This window comes from Papio anubis, chromosome 6, assembly GCF_008728515.1.
Source record: "Papio anubis isolate 15944 chromosome 6, Panubis1.0, whole genome shotgun sequence".
NCBI classification, from domain to species: domain Eukaryota; kingdom Metazoa; phylum Chordata; class Mammalia; order Primates; family Cercopithecidae; genus Papio; species Papio anubis.
The window spans coordinates 8,155,409-8,182,050 of NC_044981.1; positions in this window are offsets into that span (position 1 = coordinate 8,155,409).

Genomic DNA, 26,642 nt, shown 5'->3' on the forward strand with positions numbered 1-26,642 from the left:
AGGAGGGTTAGAATGATAGGTGAGAATTTAGGACACAGGCTGAGAAGGGGCTGACGCAGTGCAACAACTCCGACTCAATCTCCTACTTGTCTCTTGCTTTTAAGAGAAGGTTTAATATAGATATTAAATGATGGTGTTATTTTTGAATGTGCTAACATGTTTTCTTGTGCTGATGTATGTCTTTGTGTAAAATCAGAAACGCTTCAAGCCTTTATTTAGAGACCTAATTATTTATCTTGTGAGAATTTAAGTAAGAAAATGTTTTCCACCCTTAATATAAATCAGCTTCTTTGCAAAATCAACTGTGTGGAAAGGCTTTGGCCTGAGGGATTTGAGGTCTTACCTCAAAGAAATGCTATAGATCTGTACATCTGTAGGGCATTGGAATGGATCACGGGCAAGGGATGGCTAAGTTGCACCTTGGATGGCTTAGTGAGTGAGGACCTGTCCAGGAACAGAGGAATGATTTTAACCAGTAGGCTTTGAATCCTACACTGATCTTTCCAAATAAGACTTTCTCAAAAAAAAAAAAAAAAAAAAAAAAAAAAGTAGCTTGCCCAAGCCTAATGGATTTTGCAAGCTACTAGGTAGGATTATTGTTCTCAAAGTCATGAGTTTGGTAAAAGGAGAATCAGTTTGTAACAAATATGTATTTCTGAGCAGAGGCAGTAACAGGTCACCTTGGATCAAATTGCCCAACATCCACAAATGAGTTTGTCACTGTATTCAACCCTCATGAGCGAAAAAATAGGTAGCTTAACTTAGCAGTGGTTTTTACCTAAACAACTCATTTATATAATTCCCATGTTCGTGTGAAGTCACTTATGTTATGTCCTCACTTAGCATAACTTGATGTAGAAGGGGAATTGCTGTTTCTTGTGGTGCAGCTATTATGGCTTGTAACAGCAGAAATGAAATCCACTTCATCTGCCTCGTAGGAGATCTGTAATGGTCCTGCAAGTGTAAATAAACCACCAGGTTGAAAACGGAAACAGCCATTGTATTCTTGAGTATTAAAAATTGGTTTATTTTTCTTCCAACATGAGAGGCTTCATTTTTCTAGAATTGCTACCTGGATATGAAAGGCCTTTCCCTCTGTCCCATAGAAGGAGACATGAACATTCTGAAATTATTTTCTATAATCTCCCCCACCAAAAATGCCACCAATAGTTTGCCTTTTAATGGAAAATTTGATGTATTAGAAAACAGTTGAACTTGAGAGCTAAGAGCTGTTAGCTTGAGTGAAATCTGGTTTGATAATATCTCACCCTGTGTTGGAGGCTGACTGATCCAGATGTACCTCCCTGCCCCCTGTGCTTTTACAAAGACCCCTTTCATGGGTGTGCAGTAATGTGTTTCTTTTTCCAATCTACATGGTTCCTTGTGACTGAGCCTGTTGTAAGAAGAGTTATGCAGTCTGAGTGCCCAACTAATGATACTGCCTTCTGTAAAAAAAAAAAAAAAAAAGAGAGAAAAAAAAAAAAAGAAACACAAACTCCATGTAAATGATTTCTTATTGAAAGAAAAATGCATAACCAAAATCCAGTCAATAGTGTCATCATAATCAAACACTCCATTTCCATATACACAGCATTTTCTTAAGCAAGAAGGATTGTGGTTGACATTTTCGATTTTATAGTAAAGCATCAAACAAATGTAAAATCATGACATCTTTTTGACAAGCATAGGTATTTTGACAGCATTTAGTACGGTACTTCCATCCCCAAAGAATCTGGAAATGAGAGCAATTTGTATTTTCCATGGTTTGATCGATTCCAGTGATTCTTGAATTGCCGCTACAGGATAGTACAGGGTGGGCCATACTGGGTTACTTGATGTGTAATTAGCTAATCCTAGCATCCAAGAAAAACCCCTTAGCCACTTCAACCTCTTCCCTGCTTTCTCCACCTCGCGGTGGGATGCTGGGGAATGTGTGACACCCTCCTCCTCTCTCATATATGTGAGCCATGCATTGACAGCCTCTGCGAACTGGCCCCACAGTTGTTAATTTTTTGACTGTGGGCTGAGACCCATTAGCTCAAGTGCTCGCTAGTGCCCAATCCAAATTCGTACGCATCAATTATTTTTAAAATAGCTCAAACAAGCACATTTTAAAGCCATTTAGAAACTGCTTGCTTTGCACACCTGCATAACTTCACCCAACAGCTGTCATCTATTGATAAGACGCGGCCTTCCCGTGATAAAATCTTGAGCTGCTATTCTTCCCAATGAGCCCTCTGAGCTCCCTGACCCAGAGACTCCTCGCTGTGCTGCTGTGCCACATCACTAGACATGTGAGCCCCTCTTCTCTGCTCTTCTCGTGGAGAGTTGCCTACGCTCCCCCATTCTGAGCAGTGGCCTCTGCTTTTTAGCCTCTGAACAGACTTCCGCTGTGAGGGACTTTCTCCCCCTTGCAACCCTGTCCAAGCACCCAGTTTGTTATGTGTTGCTGTTTCTTATGGTCATATCTTCCTTGATCACCCCTAGATCCCTCAGACCGCTGACATCCTTTTCCCTCCTCCTCTTCCCCGTTTCTTCACAATAAACAAAACAACCTTGAGTGCTATACGCTTACAGGAGGAGGAATACAGAAATTGGGGAAAGGCTGCCAGTATATACACAGACTTGACTATTATGAGACAAAGTAACCGACGTAAGAAGCCACGTTTGCTCATTTCGGCTTGAACCCGCAACTCTGATGAAATGCAGCTCTCTGGAAGAATGCCTTGAAGACAAAACAGAATAGAGCACACAGCCTCCCCACGTCTCTTGCCTGAGTCATTACATTCCTTAAAAGATAAATGACCTAGCCTTGCCTTTTCCTACACATAAGATAACATCTGACAGGGTTAGTGATTATGCGTCCACATTCTATAACCAAATGTTCTTTAGTAATCTATAACCAGATGTACTCTTACACCCACATTTTCATGGGATTTGCACGTACTGAATCTTCACCGACTGAATATCAACTGTGAGTTGCAATACTGTGTTGGAGCACTCTGACAGAACTGCCCGCCAGCTGTAGGCTTCAGTCTATAGTTTTCAGTGAGACTTCTAAATAAAACTTACTGTCATTCTTCTCTGGGTCCTCTGCTGAGCAACTGACTTAGGGGAGGCGCATCTGAGTAAGACAAGGGAGAGCACAGGTACACCTGAAAAGGAAAAGGAAAAGGAAACGTGTAGTGGCCGCTCTTCCTGACCCATGTTCCCATAGCTATGAATTGGTTTCTTCCTCTGTTCCCCATCTGCTAACATTCACTCACTTATTCTTTTTTTTTTTTTTTTTTTTTGAGACAGGGTGTTGCTCTGTCTCCCAGGCTGAAGTACAGTAGTGTGATCATAGCTTACTGCAGCCTCCACCTCCTGGGCTCAAGTGATCCTTCTGCCTCAGCCTCCCAAGTAGCTAGGATTACAGGCATGTGCCACCATGTCTGGCTAATGTTTTAAAAACAATTTCTGTGCATATGGGGTCTTGCCATGCTGCACAGGCTGGTCTCGAACTCCTGGTCTCCAGCGATCCTCTTGCCTCAACCTCCTGAAGCAGTGGGATTACAGGCATGAGCCACCACACTCACCCCCACTTTTTTTTTTCTTAGAGACAGGGGCTCACTTTGTCATCTAAGCTGGAGTGCAGTGGTGTGATCATGGCTCACTAGATCCTTGATCTCCTGGGCTCAAGCAATCCTCCTGCCTCAGCCTCCTGAGTAGCTGGGACTACAGGCATGCAGTACCATACATGGCTGGTTTAAAAAAAAAAAAAATTGTAAAGATGGATTCTTGCTATGCTGCCCAAGTTGGTCTTGAACTTCTAGCCTCAAGCAATCTTCCTGCCTTGGCCTCCCAAAGTGTTGGGATTACTGGTGTGAGCCGCTGCATCCAGCCTACTTATTCTTTCATTGCACAGATTCTGATGGACTCCCTCCTATGTGACTAGCCCTGGGCACCAGAGTGCAGTGAAGAATGAAGTATAAATTAGATGATGGTGTAGGGGAAATTCCAACCAAATAGGAAAGGAAGCTATGAAAAGAGCCCACCTTCCCACGCCCCAGTGGGCTGTGGGGAGGGCGAGAAGAGTTTAGACAGCCAGGTGGTTAGGTGCCAGGAGGCTTTTTTTCACTCCTCTCAGGCGTGAGATCTGAGCCATCAAGTTTTCTTGGCAGAAGGTTTAGAGAGTGGGGCATGGTGTGGGGGCGGCTGCAGGTCCCTATGAACACTCACATCACAGGGATCCCAAAGTGGATTCCCAGTAATCCCAGGAAGTGCCCAGGGTAGGACTCCACAGACACATTTGTTTAGCGAGCACTCCATACTGCGCAGTCCTCTAAGACAATGCTTGATGTGCATGCAGATCACCTGGGGATGATGCTAACTCAGCAGGTCCGTGTGGGGCCTGAGCGTCCGCATTCCTAACCAGCGCCCAAATGACACGATGCTGCTCGTCCATAAGCCCTATTTTGAGCAACGAGGCTTCTGAGATTCTTTCTGCTTCTTGGTGTGCTAAAGGCACTAAGACATCTTTTTATGAACTCGATTTTATTTGTCTAACATGGTCATTTACAAAGTAACTACAGCACAACTGTGAGAGCTTTTGGAAGCATTTCAGGAAACTTTGCACTATTAGCCTCATGGTATTTCGCTATGTTATCAAGCAAGAATTCTGTTTGTTGTGTGTGAGTGTGTGTGCATTGGAGGTGTAAGTGTGCCACAGAAGTCTAGGTGGCAGAGTGTATTTTGCAAAAATAATTGACCACGCTGTTTCCCATGTTATCTAAGAACCTCATTGATTCCTCCTCAAGAGGTGCCATGTATATTTCTTCCCCTTGAACCTGGGCTTGTGTGACAGTCTTGGCTAGTAGGGCACGGCCAAAGTGTGATTTGTGATGTTAGGTCCTAAAAGGTGATTCTGTTTCCACCTGCTCCCTCTCGGGACAACTGCTCTGAGCTTTCAGTCACCATGTGAGAAGTCTGGCTGCCCTGAGGCCAGCACATGCAGAGACCGCATGGAGAGATGAGAGGCAGAGAGAGCCGCCCAGGGAACTCCAGCTGTTCTAACACCCAGGTGTTTGAATCCTCCCAGCCCAGGCACTGAACATGAATGAAAAGTTCTTAAGACAACCTCAACCCAGCCATAGGCTGATTGCCACTGTATGAGAGACCTCAGATGAAAACTGCCAAATGGAGCCCGGCTAGTTAACAGATTTATAAGCAAACTAAATGATTGTTATTGTTTCAAGTCACCATTTTGAAGTGGCTTTTCTGCAGCAATAGATGTCTGGAAGAGTCCTAATAATAAAAATTAATCAGATGGAGGATCTGCTTTTTTATTTTCACTTAGGATTAAGGAAAGGCTTGACATAATCTTTGTTTGAGCTGAGATAAAGAATAAGTTACTCTTAAAATTTTCCAACAAATGGAGTCCTTATTGTCTATAGTTAGTATCCAAAGCTTAGACACTTTCTCTCTGCATACCCTTTCAAGGATAAGGCTGTATTTCGTAATGCCAGATGACACAATCTGATAAACAAGCAGATACCCATTAAAATGAATGACTGTCAAAATTTTTTCATGCTTATTTGTTATTAACGACCGAGAATGTGAAGGTGCAATTCAAATAGTTTATTATTGTTATAGGTTTGTGGCAATATATTACAGTTTACGCCTTGACTTGGAAGTTGATTACAAGTTTTATGAGACTGAGTGCCTGTTATTGGCAATCTTGATGTTTTCTTTTTCCCTGTAACATGTCACAGACAATTGATTTATATGTAGTCAATGATTTTTTATACTATATCATTTCAATAAAAAAATTAAAGAAGAAAGTATGTAGTAGGGAGTGGAAAGAAGACAATGGAGGCTACATCAGTCATATGGTGGAATTTAAAAGTATATTAATAATCTGCATATACTCTATGAAATCCATCTGAGAACATTTTATATTCTTGGTGAGAGACAAAACAAGTCATCAGAGACTTCTTATAAACACAGGTGGTGCTTATTAACTGAGAAATAAAAATTTTACACTCCTGATGATTAGCTAGACAAGTTTTCATGTGCTCCTGCACTTTTGAGAAATGGTTTTTATTTTCTTTCCTATTTTTTTCTCTCAATTCTGATTACCTTCATTCTACATGAACAGCTTGAGTTAGTGGTGCAGTGATACCTAAAATATCTCTGACAGATATTGGGTGGGGGAAGATATTAGCAATCTATTTTACAATGATCATCATAATAAAATGTGACACTCTGCAAATTTGAACAGATATGGCCATGCAGCCTTAATGCAAATAGACAAAGACTTCACATGTGAATAGAGAGTTATGTTTATATCTACAAATAATTGGCTAAGTAGGGAACATCTGATTTACCTGTTCTGTTTTATCTGTCATTACTCTACATTGCTTAAGTGATTGTTCTTAAAATTGCCTGAGTCGACTTGTTATTTTGTGACTGTTTCAATACATATGAAGGACAACAACAACAACAACAACACAAAACAAAAGAAAAAATTAAGAGAATTTTGTGGATCAATAGGGACAAAATACACAAATGAAAAAGTCTTAATCATTCCTCCAAACAAAGCTGAGTTTGGAGGTTGGTTTGATCACATATATACTCTTTGAGGAAGAAAGAGACTGTAGAGAAATTTTTGAAAGGATCTTAAAACACTTAAAAATTAGCGTGTAAAGAAATCTGAATTTAAACCTCTGGAATGTAGGAGAGGTGAGAAGTATAGATGGGCATTTGGAGCATCTAGAGGCAAAGACGCTGCATGACATTAGAGAACCTGGGTCAGAGTCTGAACAGAGAAACATGAATTTAATGCATGTTGTAGAGATGGTTTATAGGACAATCTTTAGATGCAGGAGTCCTTTTATTATGAATAAGATTTACATCTCACAAGCCTTTGTATCAATTCAATTTCCTATTCAAAGTGCTGTAGAAATATTGTATATGAGCAGAGACTTGTGTGTATGAAGGTGGGCAAGCACAAAATATTACTTTAGTTAAATACATAAACATCTGTCTATCTATCTATCTATCTATCTATCTATCTATCTATCTATCTATCTGTAATTCAACATTACGGCATAGAAGAGGATAATCTGAAACCATTCAGTATTAATTGAAATGAGATAATAGCTAAAGAAAAATGAACTGTGTAAAAAAGTAAATGTATGCATCAAAGCAGGGGAACCAGAGTGCAAATAATTGAGAGACAGAAGCCCAGATGGTTGGTCCTGACTACTAGAGGCCATTTGTCAGGGTGGGGTGCCTCATAATCAGATGAGAACAAAGAAACTTCCACCTGCTGCAGAGAATTCAGTAACTGACACCAAAGAACAGGTTTCTGGAAAGTAATCACTTTCTACACTATATAATGGAATGGACTCTTCCAGATGAGGGGTTTAAAACTCAGCACAAATAATTCCAGGTTGAATCAGGTCTCAGAGAACTTTCATCTCTGAACTACTTAAGGATCACTTCTATTATCAGTTTATCCACCTACTTGCTTGGGGAACTGGATAGACCTTCTATCATCCATGGATAAGCCTCCTTGGCTGACATTAAATGAACCAAGAGCTGGGAGAGGACAGAGGGAGGAAAATAAATGTCTGCTAAAGAAGCTTTGAGCCTTTTTGTTTCTAGTTTATTATCAATCATATTTAGAATTAAATATCTACTAGGAGAAATGTTAAACATAATTTGAGATATAGAGCCAAGACCGTGCAGAATATGCAATTAAGACTATTTTGTCTCTTAGCAAAGGAATTTCTGGCTGAAGTAGTGGCTCAAGAAAAATGTACAGAGGCATACTGATGGATGAGATTCTTTTGTTCACCTGAGTATTTATTGAGCACATACTACATGTTCAGAATCTGTGAGTCTTGCTTTGGGAATGAAGAGAAACTCAAATATTATTTTGAAGAGAGAAGTAGAAGTTGATAATATTTGCTGTGTATTTCAGTAGAGGCAGTGGAGAGGTAAGTGTCAGTATAAAGCGCCTCAAATTTAACACCTAGGATTTTGTTTTCTGGAGAATAAAGGATGGGATACCTGTCCATTTAAGATGAGAATGAACTGAGACTGAAGAATTAAAAAGGGGTAAAATAAAAAATGTAATGTAGTGAGAAAAAAAAAAGCAAGTATATCGATTATACAGATAGGTAGTGAGAAAAAAGAAAAAAGGAAAAAAAAGGCAAGCATATCTGTCATACAGATAGGTGGTTTTCCCCAAGTTTCTTCTGGAAACTTCTAATAGTCCCTAGTGGTTGGTAGAATGTCTGTAGGCAAAAGGGTAGTTTCAAACAAATAACAATGAAATTATTTTATTCATATACATTACTCAAATTTGAAAGCTTTTGATAATCACAGAAATTCCATTATATAAGTTGCATGACAGTCCCAATTTTAGAAAATCACAAAAAATATGGTCAAAAGTGATTAATTGGTAATGATGGCTTAGCTTCTATAAACTCAGCACTTTCACAAATAATAAAAAATATCCTTCGGACAAAATATTAAAAAAACAACTACTTGAAGGCATCGGGGAGCAAATAAAAGCAGGCACATGCTAGAGGAGCACTAAAAGCTAAACCAAGTAAGAGAACTGAATGAGTCTCACATTCTTAAGGCTTTTAGCTTGAGGGCAAGTCCCGATTGCTGTCCTGTGAGGTTGTCAAAACATGGATAAAAACCCATCATCCTACTGGCTTAAAGAACCATAGGACAGAAGTTCGCATATTAACAGACAAGGATTTTAAAGCAGCTATTACAATTATGCTCAAGGGTAGGGGAAAATACACTTAAAATAAATGAAAATATTGGAAATCTCACCAGAGAATTATAAACCATAAAAAACTGAAATAAATGGAAATTATATAAGTAAAAAATACAATATCTGAAATTTAAAAATTACTGTATGTGCCTGACAGCATGCTGTATACAATAGAAGAGTTAGTGACCTTGAAATTATCCAAGCTGTAGGCCAAAGAGATAATAATTTAAACAGAAATGAATTTTAAAAACCCACGTGAAACCATGGAAAATATCAAAGTATCAAATATCAAAGTATCAAAAATTTGAGTCCCAGAAGAAAAATTGGCAGAAAAAGTACTTGAAGTAGGCTCAATATAAAAAGAAAATATCTAAACCAGCTAGAGAAAAATGACACTCTACATACAATGGGACAACATTCTTAATAATCACTGATTTCTTATCAGGAACTCTGGGGACCAGAAGGAAATGGACTAACTTCTTTAAACTGCTGAAAGAAAAACACAAGCTTTGAACTCCAAATTCTATATTCGCTGAAAATATCCTTTAAAATGAAGTCAAACAAAAAGCATTTTCAAATAAAAAACAATCAAGAGAATTTTTCAACAGCAGACATGCACTAAAATTGCTAATGAAGTTCTTCTGACTGAAATAAAATAAAACTGGATGTAAATTTATGTTTTCAGGAAAAAAAATATTAGAGATGGTAAATACCTGGGTAAATATAAAATACATTTTTTCTCACTTTCTTTTACACTACATAGATCTGTTTAAAGCACTGATTACACAAAATTCTTGTGGGGGCATATATTGTCTACAGATGTAATATATATACCAACTGTATCATAGAATATGGGAAGAGATACAATGTTGATTGTAAAAAGACTGAAAAGTTTATAGTGTGTATCGTAATCCCCATAGTGTCCAATGAATAATGTGCAAAGCAGTAAAACTAAAAAGCTGACAGATAAATAAATTTTTTTAAAATTTTAAAAACATTTTTTAAAAAATTCAAAGAATCTAAAATAAGGCAAGAATAGAGGAACTAGGGAGCAAGAACTTAAAAGGACAGATGGTGAATAAATAATGAAATGATAGGCCTAATTCCAATCATAGCCACAGTGCACTAAATATTAATGAACTAAACACTCCAATTAAACTGCATAGATGATCAAACTGGATAATAAGCAATACTTAACTATGTACTGTATACAAAAGTGCTCTAATTATAAAGCTATAGACAGATCAAAAGGAAATGGATAGAAAAGATGTACGGTGCAAATAGTAATGAAAAGTAGAGTGCAGTGGAATTCATATCAGATAAAACAGACTTCAAGACAAAGAGCATCACCAGAGATAAAGATATTTTGTAATGATAAAAGAGTTTGTTTTCTAGGAAGTGATGACAATCTCAAATGTGTTTAAGTTTAATAATGGGTTTCAAAATATGCTAGTCAAAAATTGATAGAATTAAAGGGAGAAATAGTCAATTCCATGAAAACGTGAGACTGCAACATGCCTCTCTTAGCAATTGATAGAACAACTAGACAAAGAAATCAAGAAAGTCATTGCTGTGGTTTGAATATTTGTCCCCTCCAAAATTCATGTGGAAATGTAATCCCTAATGTGATGATTTTGGGAAGTGGAACTTAGTGGGAGGTGTTTGGATTATGGGGGCAAGTACCTCACAAATTGCATGGTGTTGCTTTCGAGGTAGTGGGTTCTTGCTCTTGGGAGACTGGGTTAGTTCTTGTGGGAATGGATTGGTTTCCTCAAGACTGGAAGTTGTTATAAAGCCAGGACACCCCTCAGATTTTCTCTTATTTGAATGTGTCCATCCGCCATCTGCTACATTGTGATGCAGCACAAAAGCCCTCTCCAGAAGCCGGGACCGTGACCTTGAACTTCTCAGCTTGCAGAACTATGAACTAAATAAACTTTTCTATAAAAACAATAAATTACCCAGTCTCAGGTATTCCCTTACAGTAACACAAAAGGAACTAAAACAAACAGAATATCAGAACACTGCTATCAACCACTTTGACCTGATTGATGTTTATAGAATGTTTTAACCAACAAATGCAGATTACATATTCTCAGTTGTCAATGGTATGTTCACCAATAAAATATGAACATTAGCTGTGCAGTAAAAATTTCAATAAATTTAAAAGGATTGAAATCACAAAGAGTATGTTCTCTAATTATAATAAAATTACATCAAAAATAGAAAACAATATAATCTATAAAAACCCTAAAATCTATAAAAACCTTAAATATTTGGAAATTATTCAACTCTTTTCTAAGTAATCCAAAGGTCAAGTAAAAAATCAGAAAGACGTTTCAAGATATTTTAAAAATGAATAATGAAGTACAACATATTAAAATTTGTCAAATACAGCTAAAACAGGCTTAGAGGGAAACTTATAGCTTTAAATACTTCTGTTAAAATGTATATGAAAATCAGGCTGGGCACAGTGGCTCATACCTGTAATCCCTGCACTTTGGGAGGTCAAGGCAGGAGAATTGTCTGAGCCCAGGAGCTTCAGACCAACCTGAGCAACATGCTGAGATCCTGTCTCAAAAATATATGTAATATATACTATACATATGAAAACCAAAGGAACTAAAAGTAAAAACATTTCTTAACAAAATGACAAAATTGGAAGACTTTTTGCGCGCGCGCGCGCGCGCTCTCTCTCTCTCTCTCTCTCTATATATAAATACTTTCTGACTTTAACTTTTGCCATAAGGCTCTAATAATCAAACCGGTGTGATATTTGTGAAAGGATAGACAAATATATCAATGACACAGAATTGAGTCCAGAAAGAGACCCTTACATCTGGATAAAGTTTATACAGGAGTTTTGTGTACTTTTCTTTCAATTTTTCTGATTCTGAAATTATTTCAAAATAAAAAACTTGAAGGAATGTAAAAATGTTACATGATTTAAACAATAATACACTGGAGTAGTTACTAATTGAATGAGTAACAGAAATCCGTAAAACAACTATGCTAAAAAAAGTGTTTATTTTTCTGAAATGTAAAATTTCCTCAAGATTCCTCTGTAGTCCTTTCTTCCATTTACAGAAAAACTTACATATTACAACTGAGAATGTGTACTTTAATGTGCAATGAATACTCGTGTTAAAATCTAAAAGCATACACATTTAAAAAATGAAGCCCCAACAAACCACTTGGGAAAACATTCTTAAATAAAAATGAAAGCAAATCTATAATTACACATTGCAGCAGATGCTGTTGATGCTCATCCATAGCCCCCCAGCCCTTGTCTAAGTTCACTTGCAGCTGAGATGAACAGCATCCATGAGTAGTGATAGTTTCCTGCCTCAAACCACCATAGCTTTCTATTTCTTAGCTTTAAGGATTTCTTCAGTGTGCTTTGCTCACAGGCATGGCCTCCTAGAATTACTGAGGATTTAACACCCTCAGGAACGTCTTCCCCTTTCCTCAATGGGACATTTCCAGGACATGCTGTCAACTTTTTATCAGAGACGGAGCTCCCATTGCTCATAGCATTAAACCACTTATTCACTCTTTATTGGCTTTTCGCCTGCCCATTATCACTCTCCCTACTTCTTCTTTTATGCTTCCCAGAATCACATTCTAGATAACTTTCTACACCCAAGTACTTGTTCAGGGTCTGCTTTCTGGGAACCCCAAGCTACAGCACACATTATCTTCAAATAGCGTGATGAAGATCACTACCTCTCAAAAGTAATAGGATGTGACTAACAGGGTTTGGACTCATGCAAATTTGTAGCAGTGTAAATTTTTATTATTGAAAAAGAAAAAATAAGAATTATACAGTTTATTTAAAAGCTTAATAACCAATGTAAAAATAAGAATATCATACAAATAAACACAACCACAAAATAAATTTGTTAGAAAGCAAATACAAAATTAAGTTACAAAATCAAAGAACATGCCCTTTGGAAAAAAGTTAAAAAGCAACAAATGTCTGAAAATTCTGATAAACAACAACAAAAAAATGAGAGAAGACAAGGAAGCAAAATAGGAAAGCAATTATTACATCAGATATTGAATAAATCAAATAATTGAAAGAGAATGCTGTGTATAGACCTATTAACATAAGTCTATGGTAATAATTTGGTGGAAAAATAAATAATTTTAAAGGAAAATATGAATTATTATAATTAACTCAAGAAATAGATAACTGAATATTGTATGAAAGAAATCAAGTTTTTTTGAAGAAAACACGCTCTATGGCTGGATTATTCTGATATAATTTTTCTCAAACTTTTAAATCATAGCTCTTTCTAAGCTATACAAGCTAATCATAGGTGGAAAACTTTCCAATTCCTTTCATAAAAATAGAATACATTTGATACCAAAACTTGAAAAGGATAAATCAAAGAGGAGAAAAAGCATTGAACAATTTTTCTTCTGAATATGCTTAGGATAATGAAAAATATCTACAATCAAAAGGCAATAGTTTACTAGGCAGTAAAGAGCTAGAGGCATTGCCATTATAATTTAGAACAAAACATGGATGTATGCTACTGCCACTATCAATTTATATTGTCCTGAAACCTCCAGCTGTTAGAAAATAAGACCAAAAACAAGGATAGAAGACATAACATGTTTGTTACTGAGGAAAAAAAAAAACCCTATTATTGTTTGCCAATGGTAGTTTATCTAGAAATTGCGAGAGATAAACTGAAAAACTGTCCAAACTAATAAGGTTAGTTAGTTGATTAATTAGATAAATGGTTCTTGTAACAGGGAGAGCCTGAATATGATAGATTAAATAAGATGGGAATCTATTTTCACCTGTCACACTAGTCCAGAGATCAGTGGTTCAGGAATGATGGAACTGCTCTGCTCCACATGGTGATTCAGAGACCCAGGTTCCTTCTCCCTTCCTGACAGTAGTCCTCTGGGATGGGAGTTGGCAAACGTTTTCTGTAATGAGCCAGATAGGCTTTCAGATTCATATCGTCTCTGTCACATTTTCTCTTTCTCCATCTTCTCTCTCTCTCTCTCCCCCTCCCCCTGCCTTGATCTCTCTCTTCCTTTTGTATTTATCTTTTTACGACCATCTAAAAAGGTAAAACGATTCTTGCTCATGGGCCATACAAAAGTCAGGCTACAGGTCAGATCTGATCCACAGGCCATAGTTTGCTAACTTCTGCTCTAGAATGCTGTTTAATTCTTTGTGCTTAAAAATGATTCATCTCAAGCTTGTGTTCCAAGATAAAAACACAAATGTTTTTAGTGATAACTTGGAAGTTGCAAATATCACTTCTATCCACATCCCATTGGCCAGATATTTCACCTGTTGAGCTTCAAGGGGGTTTGGGAAATCTGGGTAGCCATGTGACCAAGAAAAGTAGAAAAACACACTTGGATGGGACAACTATAAATTAAAATAATTTTTTAAAAAAATTAATACTTTTGTAAGTATCAATAATTTCCAGTTAGAAAATATAATGGAAAATGGGTCTTTTGCAAATCATCAATAGCAAATTGTCTCTAAAAACTACCTATAACATTTTGAACCTGAAATGTTCAGGATCTACCTGAATAAATGTAGGAACATATAATAAAGAAAGTAAAAGTTGACAAATTAAAAGAAAGACAAATGAAATTGCTAAATGGAAAGCTGAGTATTTAAAGTATGTATGTCAAATTTCTTAAATTAATTGATAAGTTTGATATAATTCTAATTAAAATTCTGGCCAGGTGCAGTGTCTCACACCTGTAATCCCAGCATTTTGGGAGGCCGAGGCAGGCAGGTCGCTTGAGCCCAGCAGTTTGAGACCAGCCTGGGTAACATGGTGAAACCCTGACCCTACTAAAAATACAAAAATTAGCAGGGCATGGTGGTGTATGCACCTGTTGTCCCTGCTATTTGGGAGGCTGAGGTGGGAGGATCGCTTGAGCCCAGGAGGTGGAGGCTGCAGAAAGCTATGATTGTACCACTGCACTCCAGGCTGGGTGATGGAGTGAGATCGTGTTTCAAAAAACAACAGACAACAACAACAAAATTTCAACAAAATTAATGTGTGAGTTTGACCCGATGATTCTGAAATGTATGTAGAAAATAAATGTATGTAGGAAAATAAACGGGAGCAAATTCTCAGAAAAAATTATGTAAAAATAAATGAAATGAAGTGTCATCAGTCAAAAGGGGGCTCAGGAGGCATAGTATAGTTGGAACAGGGAAACTCCTTACCCTTCTAACAATTTTTACGTCATAAAATCTTGGGAAATAGGAGATCTTTCTTTCACTTCCAACCACTTTCTGTGTGACCTTAGGCAAGTTATTTAATCAATCAAAGTGTCAATTTTATGGCAAAATGAACCCAATACCACATCTTTTATAGGGGTTTATTAAGGAATACAGTTTGTTCTGTGCCATTTCTTTACTGTCCTATCTTAGAAGGGAAAGACTGCATCTAACTAAAATGGTATCAAATCCACTGTACCCAGTGTAGTCTGCCACCTAGGATCTCAATACATGCCTGTGGTTACTGATGATGATGATGATAAAGAAGGGGAGGAAGAAGGGGAAGAGGAGGGAAAGGAGGAAGAAAGTGAAGAGGAAAAGGAGGAGAAAAGAATTGAAATGCTACAGAATTTTCCACAGCAATTCATCTAGGCAGCACTTGCCAGTGTCAGGAAAGAAAGCTGTTCTGAATTTTAGTTCTATTCCTAGCCATATAATATTAGAAATGTTACTTAATTTCTCTGTGCCTCTACTTTTTCACTGGTTAAATTTAGACAATAATACTTAACTTGCCTGGCAGTGATGATGGTAACAATAACAAACAATTTATTGATCAGTTGTTGTGTCCCTGGCACAAAGTGCTTATATGAAATGACTGAATTCACACAAATCTTAAGAGGTAGGTATCATCATCATCATCATCATCATCATCATTATGGATATTATTTGCATTTTGACAGAGGAGGAAGCAGAGGTAAAGAGATTACCATAATTTGCCCCAAACCATGCAGTTATTGGGTGTTGGCATCAGGCCCAGAACTGGGGCAGCTCTTTGCCATGAGGGTACCATCTGCATAAATGACCAGCAATAGGTACTTACCCAGTACAGGTAATAAATAATAACTAGGCCAGGCACGGTGGCTCATGCCTGTAATCCCAGCACTTTGGGAGGCCAAGGCGGGCAGATCACGAGGTCAGGAGATCTGACCATCCTGGCTAACACCATGAAACCCCGTCTCTACTAAAAATACAAAAAATTAGCCAGGTGTGGTGGCGGCGCCTGTATTCCCAGCTACTCAGGAGGCCGAGGCGGGAGAATGGCGTGAACCCGGGAGGCGGAGCTTGCAGTAAGCCAAGATTGTGCCACTGCACTCCAGCCTGGGCGACAGAGTGAGACTCCGTCTTAAAAAATAAATAAATAAAAAATAAGTAATAACTAACAACTGTTGCATCTGGGCACTCACCTTACAACGGCAGTCAAGTTGCACATTGCAATCTAGCTGGTCTGTCTTGTGAAATCTTTATTTAAACAAAGGATTGTTTAAAGGCTTAGTGAGTCCTTGAGGACAGGGAGTATGTCTTGTTTGCAAAGCTCTTGGGACAGTGCTTTGGCTTGTGGTAAACATTGAATAAACGGGGTGATCAAGGTGGTGGTTCACCATTGTCACCAAAAGGTCTAGACAAGTGCCTGGTTCTTTATCGGTCACTAAATACGTATTTGCTGATTGAATGAATACGTCAACAAATTTCTTAATTTCAAATGTCTTTGGTATTCCTAGTTTTTTCCTAGAGTTATGACTTTAAGGCAGTGCAAGATATGCCATTGTGAAAAGCCTTATAGTCTTAAATCAATGTTTGTCTACTAGAAGATCTTTCCTATTTAAATTTGGTTAAAACTAGTGAATTTGTAGGGGAATGGTAACAGTCTGCAATAAAGAAGGTGAAACCTTAATTCACTTCAAATCAACAAACATTGCTGTTTAGGGATAGTAATTGATAACTGTTTAGAATTCTGGTGGGAGAGTTTTATTACAGGTATGCATTGTAACCAGTTTCACACAATCCAATGGCACAAATTTCAGCAAAAGTGATGAATTTCAAAGAAAACATATCTTTTACTTGTAATATTTCCAATTTGACTGTTTTCAGTTGTGAATCAAAAAACATTTGGTTTGAGACAATGAGTATAGTGATGCAGTTTTATTAGAGTGTGGTGGGCTCACTAATGTTCGTTTATTTTAATCCTCTCTCTAAATTTTGACTAGAAGCCTCTTTATGAACACATACTTTATGAGTTCCACCAAATGGAAATGTCCCAGAAAAACATTACTTTATTGGGGTAGACTAAATGTTTCGCTGGGCAAAAATGAAATCACTGAAGGTAAGAGATAAGTTGAAAATTTGTGCTTCATTACAGAGTTTTGTTTGCTAGAATAGAGGGTGCCTATATTTCTGAACATTGGGACTGGTTTCCAGAACTTTGCTGTACCATTTTAGATTCCCTTTCTTTAGCTATAGTCTAGTTTACTAATCACTGGGAAATGGAGTGGCCCTGAAAGAGAGAAATTACCCTACTTTATCAACTCTTGGGGAGATGAATCCTTAAAAATGAGAGAAATATTAGTTGGGGGTGGGATGAAGAGAGAGAGAGAGAGAGAAAGAGAGAGAGAGAAAGAGAGAGCCAGCAGAGGTGGAAAAACAATCCTTTGCTTTCTATATTAGCTTCCAAGATCATCCCCATATAGCTGTTCGAGACCTCAATTTATTGAACCTAATGGAGATGAGCGACAGAATGGTGAGACTGATGATGATTATGATGTGCAGCTTCACTCAGGTCATGGGCTTGGTTAATTCCCTTCCAAAGGGACGGGAGGAGAGAAGGAGAGCAAGAAGGGTGAGTACAGTCAATTCAGCCCCTCACTTTCAAGCTAACTGGGAACTGTTTATAATGAATGTCCCTGCCTCCATCAAGGGCATTTCTTCCATTTAACGAGCACGCAGGAAGCAGACATTGCTCAAGTACAAGGGTTCAGTTTGCAGTGAGCCACAAATCACATTTCATTTATCAGGCCCTACAGATGACAGGATATCATCGAATCCCTGGAGAGCCATATTCATTAAAAAGAAATCTTAAGTAATTACAACAATTAATTGACTTGAAACAGTTTCTGGTGGATAAGGTTTACATAATTCATTTGCCAGACAAAACAAGCCTGATCGAATCTGGGAACATGTTATTTAGAAATGTCCCACTATCTGACAAGGTACCTTCGTGGAAAGGTGTTTATCATCGGGATCCTTTTTTTTTTTTTTTTAAAGGAAAGAATAATTGTTGAACAAGAAATGGGACCCTGAAAATGTCTAACACACTTTATTTTGAGCCCATAAAATGGTGCTACAGCACCTCTTTACTTACCATTGTGACTAAAACTGATGAATGAAAATGACAATGGGTTGTATTAATCGAGGACTCTCTTGAGTTTTTGGTTTTGAGGATGAAGTTTGAGTTGGATCCAAGACAAAGGCCTCCCAAAAAGCCAAACAACCATTTAGGACAAGATTCAAGGCCCAGTTTAAGAACTCCATTATCAACAAAATAAGATGCAGAAAGAACTTCTCTTGTCAAATTAATATTTTGCCAAAAAATTTCAGCCATTAGTCATAAATATTTTAGCTCCAATATTTTATTTTATTTTATTTATTTTATTTATGCAATTTTTTTTGAGACGGAGTTTTGCTTTGTTGCCAGGCTGGAGTGCAGTGGCGCCATCTCGGCTTACTGCAACCTCCGCCTCCCGGGTTCAAGCGAGTCCCCTGCCTCAGCCTCCCGAGTAGCTATAACTACAAGCATGCATTGCCTAACTTTTTTATATTTTAGTACACTCGGCTAACTTTTTTATATTTTAGTAGAGATAGGGTTTCACCATGTTGGCCAAGGTGGTCTCAGTCTCCTGACCTTGTAATCCACCCACCTTGGCCTCCCAAAGTGCTGGGATTGCAGGCGTGAGCCACCGCGCCCAACTAGCTCCAATATTTTAAAAGTTGGGGCCTGTGATTAAATGTAGAAAGGGATGTCACTGAACAGCCATAACAAATAACCTTTTATGTACTGCAAAATAGGATTTTCCAACCACCCAGTGACACCTGCAACATAATATAACCACATTATTAGCCTTCCGCTATATCAATGTTTATTCTGGAGAAATGATTTAGAGAGGTTCACATAACGAATCCCTATTCTCTATTACAGCTCTGAGTTACCTTATTGGGGTCATAGGAGAATGGATGATGGTAACTCTTAGGAAAGCAAGAAAGAAAAGCTTATACTATAGAATTTTTGAGATTGCTATATCTTATTTCATGACCCAAGTGAGGTTTGTCAAGACGTCTGGCTTTTAGGACTCATAGTCTTATATAAAGGGCTAAAAGTTGGATGGGCATTACATCCAAGAGTGATAGTTTCTTAGGTTTGGTTCTCCCAAATCAAGCCATGTATTGGCTGCCTCAGTATCTCCTAAGAAGTTTGCTAAACATATGAATGCAGGACCCAGGGAAGACACATGGAAAAAGAATCACCAGGGTGGACTCGAGCCTCTGTTGTTTTGACAGGCATCCTGAAACAAGATGACCATCAGTGAGGTTCAGAATCACTGAAAAACCTGTAGAATAAATTCCTTTCTTTCTTTCTTTTTTTTTTTTTTTTTGGTGTTTTTTAGACATTATTCTATTTTCCCTCTCCACATTTCCCTTTCTGTGCCACTTGTTGAAATGTTGCTCATTTCTGGACCCTAAACTTACATGAAGAAGTTGCAATGGTATGGGTTCTATCCGTAAAATCTTATTCAGCCTTATTGAGTCCCCAGAGCTGGAGCTATAAAATGAATAATGTTTCTAAAAGTTAGTTTCATATTTTCTTGAATTTCTTTATAGATAGATTTTTATTTGTTAGTCTGTTTTTCCACATTCATAATTGCCATGTGGCTTCACAAAAATAACTCCCTTATCTTTGCTAAGATTTTCTAATTTATTGTTTGTTTTTAGAGAATCTGATGGATTGCTTATATGCTTTCTGATGGCTGAGTTAAAATCCTTTTCAGATCATTCCAGCATTGGATTCAACTGATGTCGATGTGAGTTGGTTGCCTCTTCTCGTTCAAGTTGTGATTTTCTTGGTGTGACAGGCAATTTCTATTGTATCCTGGACATTTTGGCTATTATGTTGAGTGACAGTGGATCCCATTTAAATCTTTTTATTTTGGCAGGTAGTCGCCTTATATAGGTTCGTTCTCAAGGGCCTTGCTTAATTTGGTAGGCTGTGGTTCCAACAGTAGCTTAATTTCCTTCCTTCCTTCCTTCCTTCCTTCCTTCCTTCCTTCCTTCCTTCTTTCCCTCCTTCCTTCCTTCCTTTCTTCTTCCCTCCCTCCTTCCCTCCCTCCCTCTCTCACTCTCTCTGTCTCTCTCTTTCTTTCTTTCCATCTTTTTTGACAAGTCTCACTCTGTCGCCCAGGCTGAGTGCAATGGCGCAATCTTGGCTCACCGCAACCTCTGCCTCCCGGGATCAAGCCATTCTCCTGCCTCAGCCTCCCGAGTAGATGAGATTACAGGCACATGCCACCACACCTGGCTAATTTTTGTATTTTTAGTAGAGATGAAGTTTCACCATGTTGACCAGGCTGGTCTTGAACTCCTGATCTCAGGTGATCCACCCACCTCTGCCTCCCAAAGTGCTGGGATTACAGGCGTGAGCCACCGAACCCGGCCAGTAGTTTGATTTTCTGAGACTTTGTGGTGTTATTTGTCTGCTTGGTTTATGTGTTGCCAGCGAGGCTCTCACCAGTTCCTGCTGGGGCTGCTAGAGGGGCTGAGGGGCTTCCCCAGGGGAGCCTCCCCATGTGTACCTTGGTGGGCAAGGGAAGTTCCCACTGGAATGGGGACGGGGCTTCCTTGACCAGCTAATTGCTGCTCTGGTATTTCTCACTGGGGTGGAGGAGTCTCAAGCCCTGCAGGGTAGGAGAGCATCTCTTCTGGTATTGTTAGCGAGGCTCTGGGATCAGGCATCTAGTCCCCTTGCCATAGTAAATGGTGCAGGTTTGCCTCCTATTGCAGGAGGAATTCCTATATATTCCAGCAGAGAAATGAGGCTTCCTGGGCTACCTTCTGTTGCTAGGTTGGGGTGGGGAAATGCTGGGTCTGAGTCAGCAGGTCTGAGTCCTGGGTTGGTTGGGAGGATGTAAGGTGTCCTGCCCCTGTGATGTTCGTCCAGTCCTGGGACCCCAAACCTGGTGGCTTTCATCTTACCCCCTTTCATGGCTCTCCTTTGGTTGCCTCTTGAGCTACTTCTAGGATTTATAGTTATAATGAGTGGGAGAAAGAAGGGAGAAATGGGTTTGGGTTATGAATAGGTTTCTAAAATTAGTTTCCCATGGAAAGTCCCAAGGATAGATTTTTAAAAATAACTTCAAAGCAAAGCTTTCTGTTGTGATATACCAATATGTGGCCCCAAAGATTTTTTAAAGACAATTTCCTGTGATGGTTTTTAAATGAGATAAGATGTATTAATAAATTTTTGCCTAATGATATTTCTACTTGGAATTATACATCAAAAATACCATGGGGTTTGAAAAACTCTATAATCTGGGGAGATGAACCAAAAAAGAAATACTTGGTTAAAAAAATAATAATAATAAGAGAGAGAGAGAAATACTGTGGCTTCAGTTTCCTGTTAAATACCCAGGGAAGTTCATGTTCCCATTTAGTCTGTTTTCTTCTGTCATCCTTAAATGGATAAAGAATTATTTGAGACAGAGGCAGTTTCCAGAGTTTAATACCAGAAGTTTTCCCAAAAGCCTAGGTCAGTAGTGCGTCAGGGCTGGCTGGTTAACAGAAATCCCTAGAGATATTTAAGGCATCCCTGCTTCACCCTTTAAAATTTCTAAGCCAGTGAGGTGAGGGTTTGGCCCCTGAACATTTTTTTGTAAAGTTCTCTAAAGCAACTATGATGATTGACCACATTTGATAACTATATTTAACCAATAAATTGGTACATTTCCAAAATGTGCTTGAACCGGAAAGAGAAGGTCCTTTGCTCAAGGTGACATGTTGTGCAGGGAAAGCCAAAAGAAAGATGGAAATGTTGACCTTGCAATGATTTTAAAAGGGAGAATGAAAAACCAGAAACTACCCAGGAGTGCAGCGAGAATTATATAAAGGGTCCAATAAGTAGCATGTGAGAAAAATACCTGGAATAATAGATGTATTTTACCTGGTGAGGACAAACCCTAGGGAGGATGTGCTAATTATATTCAAATATTTAAAGGAGCATTTTGAGAGGAAACTAGACTTCCACTGTTTGGACTAGGAACCTGCATCTTTAGCAAACTTCCCAGGTGATTCTGAGGGAGACTATGGACTTCACTGGAACATTCCTGGTTACGAGAAGGCTTCATCCAGACTTTTTTTTTTTTTTTTTGAGATAGAGTTTCACTCTTGTCGCCCAGGCTGGAGTGCAATGGTGTGATCTCGGGGCTCACTGAAACCTCTGCCTCCCAGGTTCAAGCAATTCTCCTGCCTCAACCTCCCGAGTAGCTGGGATTACAGGTGCCCGCCTCCAAGCTCAGCTAATTTTTGTATTTTTAGTAGAGGCGGGGTTTCACTGTGTTGGCCAGGCTGGTCTTGAACTGCTGACCTCAGGTGATCCACCCGCCTCCGCCTCCCAAAGTGCTGGGATTATAGGCATAAGCCACCACGCCCAGCTCGTCTAGACTTTTATAGAATGGTTTGGGGGCTTGAGAATGAGAGAGCTGCTGGGGAGAATTCAACAGGGAACCAACCAACACGAAAAAGGAAGGAAGGGAAAAAAGGATGGGAAGGGAAGAGAAGAGGAGAGGAGGAGAGAAGAGAAAGGAAAGAAGGAATGAACAGAGGAAGGAAGGCAGGAGAGATGGAAGGAAAGAGGGAGGGGAAGCAAGGCAAGGTGCTGTAGGTGTGGAGGGCCTGCCCTTGATGAAATGCTGGTTGTTTGACTGGCTGTAATACAGTTCAGCGATTGGGAATAAGGCAGAGAAAGTAGAGTTGCATTCATTGGAAATGAGGAATGGGAAAGGCGGACAGAGTGGAAGGTCACGGGGGAGAGGGAGTTTGAGTTGTTGATAAGGGAGGTAAGAGAGTTGTTGGTCATAGAGGATCATGGCCAAATAGGAAGTCAGGTACATAGAGAACACACCAACAGACCTCAAATAGGCAGTGAGGCCAATGGGCTAGAGGTTGCCATGAAGGTGCAGGAAATGTTTAGAAAGAGTGAGGAAGCGGAGAGGACTAGATTTGGAGTTGTTCCCACTCTTCCTGGTCAGTGAGATGGGGAGAAAGCAGCACCCAGCATGGAGCCAGCTGGGAAGCCAGAGTTTTGCCCAGGACAGTGCCTCTCAAACCCAGGTGTGCATCACCATCACCTAGAGAGCCTGCCACAATGCAGGCTGTGGGAGTCACCCCAGAGATTCTAAGGCAGTAGGTCTGCAAGGGGCCCAAGAGTTTGCTTTCTTGACTAGCTCCCAGGTGATGTTAATGTCTTGGCACCATATTTTGAGACAGTGACCTAGGAAAATCCAGCCTTCTGTTAATGGACACACTTGGAAAGGCTGAGGGCAAAAGAAACTGTCCACCATGCAGAGGTCCAGATAGCAGAGTAGGCATGGAGGGGTGGGATGGGGGTGATTGGGAGCCTGGGGTCACTGTGGGCTGCACCTGGGTGAGAGTTTGGGCCTTTTTACAGGATGGGGTGAATTGGATGAATTCCAGAGTGTTTTGAAGTAGCAGTAAAAGTCTGCATGGGCAGTTCACACTTACCCATCACTAGTTATTTAAAATTGGCTCCTTTCCATGCATATTTCACTTTGTTGATGCTGAAAAGAGGAGTAGCTCATTTCACTGTGTCTGAAAGGGGTTTTGGTTCAGAGCTAGCACCGATAGGGTTGCCCCTCACGAAGAATGAAGAGTTTGATAGCAGAGGCCTTGGGTGAAACCTGATGACATGAAGACTTTATTCTTTTTCTGAAACTTTCAATGACTTCCCTTTGTCTTTAGGGTACAATCTAGAATCCATAATGCTAGGTACAGAGGTCTTCACACTCTGGCCTGAGGCAGTTTCTCCCTTCTTTCCTGCACTCCAGTCACCGAGGATGTGTTCTATTTCCTTGCACTCACTGTGCTTTCTCCAGCATCAAGGCCTTCACAAGTATTTGTGGGCTTTCTTGGAATGGGTTTTCTCTTACTTTATTAGCTAGCTTCTACTGATTATTCTAATAACAACTTAAGTGTCTCTTTTGCGGAAAACTTTCTTAAGCATCAAACTAGGACTCCTTTCTCCTTTCTTTTCTCAACTTATCTCACAGTTTGCTTTTGTTTGTTTGTTTGTTGTTTGTTTGTTTTGTTTGAGACAGGGTCTTGCTGTGTCGCCCAGGCTGGAGTACAGTGGCACCATCTTGGCCTACTGCAGCCTCCGCCTCCTAGGTTCAAGCGATTCTCATGCCTCAGCCTTTGAGTAGCTGGGATTACAGGCGTGTGCCACCATGTCTGGCTAATTTTTGTATTTTCAGTAGAGATGGGGTTTCACTATGTTGGCCAGGCTGGTCTTGAATTCCTGGCCTCAAGTGATCTGCCTACCTTTGCCTTCCAAAGTGCTGGGATTACAGGAGTAAGCTACCATGCCCAGCCTCACGATTGTATTGTAATTCTGTGTTTACCATATAAATTTTCTGTTTTCTACCAGAAATGGTAGGATGGGAGAGGGGTGACCAACTCCTTCCAGTTTACCTGGAACTTCCCTAGTTTTATAGTTCCAGTGTCCTGGGAACTCCTCAGCTGGGGCAAAGTAGGATGCTTTGTCATACTAGTCTGGTCCACAACACACTCTAGATCTAGCACTGTGGCCAGCACATATCACACGCTCAATATATGTGCATGAAAAAAAAATGTGCATGAAACAAAATTTAGTAGTGCTTAAAGTGGGTAAAAGAGAAATTAGCCATCACTCTCAATATTCCCCTGACCTTAACAAACATTCCTTGAGAAGGAAAAAAATGGCAAACAGCCACTCTTCAAAATGATTTTAGGAGTCTGACTCTAACTTTTCACCCTGAAAGACAGTGGTTGAATTTAAGACTATAGACAAATAGCAGGATAATATGTAAGTCCAGTCTGCTGAACATGGGGGTGTCCATTCGTTCATTCAGCAAACAGTGTTTTTTTTGTGCCTGTCCTCAAAATACTCTCACCTCTCTACCAGGTTCACTAGTAAATTGTATTCATTCTCTTGGGAGAGTTTTTGTAAATTACCTAGTGATGTGCAAATACTGTGGTAGGAGATGACTCTAAACTCTATCAGCTGTGATTCTGAAGTGGGGAGTGGAATTAGCATGGGTTCCAGGCTAATGTCTGCAGACATTAGGACCCCTACGGTGGCCTAGGTCAGGCTATGAAAACATCCTACTTGCCTTCACATGTGTCTTCTTCCTCCACAACCCCTGGGGACATGGATGTCTCTCTAAGTAAATAAATGATCTGTGCTCATGAAGAAATGAAGTGCCTTGCAAGGAACACAATGTCCTGACTCAAGCTCCGGTAAACAAACTCAGTAATTTATGTGGGAAGTCCTTTGTAATTTTACACAGACCCTCAACTGCTTTAAACTGTTTAGGAGTATTTATTCATACAGCATGTTTAAGAGTCAGCATCCAGGACTTCAGTCTTCCAAACAAGAAAATTAGAAAGCATGTTTTGTTCCCACAGTGACAGAGGAAGGGCAGAGGCTATTAGGACAACTCATCTCCTACAATATTAAAAACACCCTGGCAGGCTTCACCAGGTCACAAGAAGGACCCGCCGGAGCTGGGAGTGGGAAGAGCAGCTGTGGTGGTGGTTCGCAGACAGGTGCGTGGGCAACTTGTTTCTGCTTGTGAGGTCAGAGATTGAAATGAGAAGAAAGCAAGCTGAAATGCTTCTCCCCAGACCCATGATTTCCATTTTACTCAGAAAGCATGTCTTTACTTTAGACATGAGGGAAAATATGAAGCTAAGCAGAGGGTGAAAAACAGTCTAGAGAAGAAATAGGATAAGATGTTTGAATGTTTTTCACCTGCTTAGAACCAAGCCCATTAATAGAATAGGAGCCTCAATTCCCTTCACTTCCCTCACCTCAAGCAGTGGTGATGGAGAAAACTGCGATATTCCTCCAAGCATTCTTGACCCTGACAGTTGTTTCAAAGATACATGGTTCTATCATTGGATAAACCTGTGCACAGAGAGCGGCACAGATCAACCAAGACCCATTAGTACTTGTTCCAGTTTGCTATTTTGCAAATTACCTTAAAACTTTAGTTGCTTAAAACAACCACCGTTTTATTATATTTCTTGCTTTTATGGGTCAGGGATTTGGGCAGGGTTCAGTTGGAAGGCTCTTCTGTTCCAGGTGGCATGGACTGTGCTTGGTTGGTGGTGGATTCAGTTGGCAGGTGGGCTGGTATGGAGGACAGTTTCCTGCACAGATATGGTGCCTCAGAGGGTGTGGTGGGCCCAATAATGGTCCCCAGAGATATTCAGGTGTGAATCCCTGAAACCTGTGACTGTTACCTCATATGGCAAAAGGGACTCTGCAGGCATGATTAAGGATCCTGAGATGGGGAGATCATCCTAAATTGTCTGGGTGGACCCTAAATGCAATCAGAAGTGTTCTTACAAGAGGAAGGGAGAGGGAGATTTCACTACAGAGAAGAAAAAGGCTCTGTGAGGACTGACATGAGATGTCACATTGCTGGCTTCCAAGATGGTGGGAGAGGACATGAACCAAAGAATATATGGAGTTCTGCTGTCATTGCTGGG